General features: G+C 41.0%; 1 pseudogene; it reads right to left on the minus strand.

Annotated features, from left to right (window-relative positions):
• Positions 1–1,074: 1,074 nt before the first annotated feature.
• Positions 1,075–2,663, minus strand: LOC103584161 (annotated as a pseudogene).
• Positions 2,664–2,948: the final 285 nt, after the last annotated feature.

Here is a 2,948-nt window from a genome sequence, read left to right on the forward strand (position 1 = left end):
GATTAATGCTCTCCCTAGGGGAGGGGGGAGTAATGAGTGAGTTATTGCTCTATTAGCTGCTGTGAGAATTTGTTTTTTATAGGACCCTGGCACCTCCTCTCTCTCTCTCTCGCTTCTTCGCTCACCATATGATCTGCTTGTACCCACTGACTGCCTGCCACTTTCTGCCATGACTAGAAGCAGCCTGAATCCCATGCCAGATGCAACTGTCCCAGAACTGTAAGCAATAGAAACCTCTTTTCCTTATAAATTACCCAGTCTCAGGTATTTCTGTTATAGTAACACAAAACGGACTAAAACAGAAGGCTTGCTACTGAAATCTTTGGGCATGCTGGCCTNACACTGCTACCCTCAGGGTATTTCATCATCTCCTGATTTCCCTTCATTCTTTACACACTTCAGTAAGTTTTCCCTTAATTAAACTCTATTTGATCACCCTTTTCAAGTGTGGCATCTGTTTTTGTGCAGGATCCTGATACACTGGTAGTTGGGAATGGGAGAAACTTTAAGGTCGTATGAGCGGGTGGGATAAACTGCTGAGGAGAGAGCAAAAGAAGGCTTTAAAAGCTTTTTCCAACATGCTATGTCTATAACGGGACTTTATGTGAATCACTCTAATACAATTCTTAATCGCTTCTTAATAATTTTGGTTTGGTTGCCGATTTAATTGCATGCACATCCAAGACAGGACAGGACCTTGGGACATCTGGGATTTACATGAGTGGATATGGCTATCAGGATCTATCTGAAATAGATTATAACATAGTAAGACACTTCTGTCATGGAATCAGGAACATCCCAACCCAGTGTACCTGCTAAGTTTCTATCGAAATTCAGTGACCTGCCATGGTGCAGAATTGGTCTTTATTGTCAGAGGGGACACGTTTTCTTTTGGCTTTTTAATATTTCCTTTTATTCTGAAACAGATTGGAGAAAGTACAATCATTCCTTCAAGAACCAACAGTTCAGGTAAAGTTGATATTTTATATACGTGTCTCTTCCAAAGTGGACGTAAGGCAAATAACAGTTATCTGCCTACCACTGTAATAATTTTTATAGCTGAGAGTTAACATCTCAGCTAGAATTTTCACTGTCACTAGAATCTATTACTTTATGCCGACAAAGGGGACAGGTAGAGTTCTCAGACAGCCAGCGATCAATGCAATTGACATGATATTCATGGGAACAAGGTAGTATGCGAAGCTTGTTGCCTTCTGTGTATTGTGTAGTGCAAACACAACAGGATGTTAACGCATCATTTTCACCAAAAGTTCTTATTGCCAAGTTCTCAATCTGTGCTTTGGTGAGTCCTGCAGGTTGGTCATGATCATCTTCATTTAAGATAAAAAACTGAACAAGATTAGGGAAGAGCTGTGCGTCATCTTCATCAGAGGTCGTTTCTTGCCTGGCCTCTGATGGTGAGCTTTCTTCATTAATTTCAAGTCTCAATGAGAGAATTTCTGAATATTCACTACTGGAGCTGGAACTGGACATAGGATGAAAACTAGAACTAGGCATATACGTGGAGCTTGACCTGGAAATTGATGAGGAACTTGATTGGGGTCTAGGATTTGAATCAGAACCAGAGCTCCTACCGCCACTGGAACCATCTTCTCCATTCTGTAACTCTGTCCTTTCCATGTTCTGACTTGGGCGTGAGAAAGTAGGCTCTAAATCACTATCACTGCCCGAATGGTTACTTGACTCATCAAATCCTGTTATTCTTTGCCTTAATGTGCTCTGAGTTGCAGCAGATGTTGTAATTCTATGAGAATGGATTCTCATGGGTGTGACATAATTTCTCACACCTCCCTGCTCAGAATGTGAAGAAGTATTTTTGAGTCCTCCTTGTTCACTTTCTAAAGTGACAGTGTTGTTTGGTGTCTCAAATGTTAACTGAGGTCTACTAGCTATGTGGTCTCTCGGCGAAAATTCTCTTCTTACTTCAAGCTCAAAGACTATGCTTGGATATCTGGGTCTCAGTCTCCCAGATTCAACATTTCTGGTTGTGTCTGGAGAAAGTTGTCCTAAAAAGGCATTACTTGTTCCAGAAGCTTCAAAAAGGTGCCTACTTTGCAACTCGGGTCCAGTTGCTTCCTGTCTCAATGTCTCATGTTGTCGAGTGGTAAAACACCTCTCAGTCTCATTTACCAGAGGCTGATCAAAAGTCTGAGATGATATACTATGATGAAGTCTTTGTGAAATTTCACTCAATGAATTGCGAGGTAAGTAACTTTCAATTCCTGGTATGATTATATTACGGTGTGGTCTCTGGATTCTTGCTCTTCTCTGATCTCTGGTCGGTGGGACTTCTATTAATGCTTCAGTTGCACTTTGTTCTGATCTAGCTGGCATTGCATATGTTGACTCACAACGTGGATTTCCCACCTGCCTCTGTCTGTTTTCTGTATTTTCTGCCCTGGGACGTCTTGGAGATAATGTATATTCATTCTCTGGACTCAGGCTTCCATTATTAAGGTGAAAATTTATCTCTGCACTGAAACTGAAATCACCACCTTCTGGACTACTCTGGCTCACTGCTATCCAAGATTGGTCTTCTCCTTGCTCACTTCCTGTGCTACTATTTTCAGCTTCCCCAAACGAGATAGTCAATTCAATTAGAGTGTCACCACTGGACGAATCATCTGAAGGGTCTCCTCCACCTGTTACCAGAAAGAGGGAGGGGGATGATCAGAAAGGGACTATAAAATTTAGAGCCATCCAACCAAAGGAGAAAGAAACAAATGGGATTATATCAAACTAAAAAGCTTGTGCACAGCAAAAGAAACAATAGAGTTAAAAGGCCACCAGCAGAGTGGGAGAAAATATTTGCAAAATATACATCTGACAAAGGATTAATATCCAGAATGTTCAAGGAACTGAAACAACTTTACAACAAAGAACAAGAAACCCAATTAAAAAATAGTCAAAAGAGCTAAATAGGCATT

This window comes from Galeopterus variegatus, unplaced genomic scaffold (genome assembly GCF_000696425.1).
Source record: "Galeopterus variegatus unplaced genomic scaffold, G_variegatus-3.0.2 Scaffold45931, whole genome shotgun sequence".
Classification (NCBI taxonomy): Eukaryota; Metazoa; Chordata; class Mammalia; order Dermoptera; family Cynocephalidae; genus Galeopterus; species Galeopterus variegatus.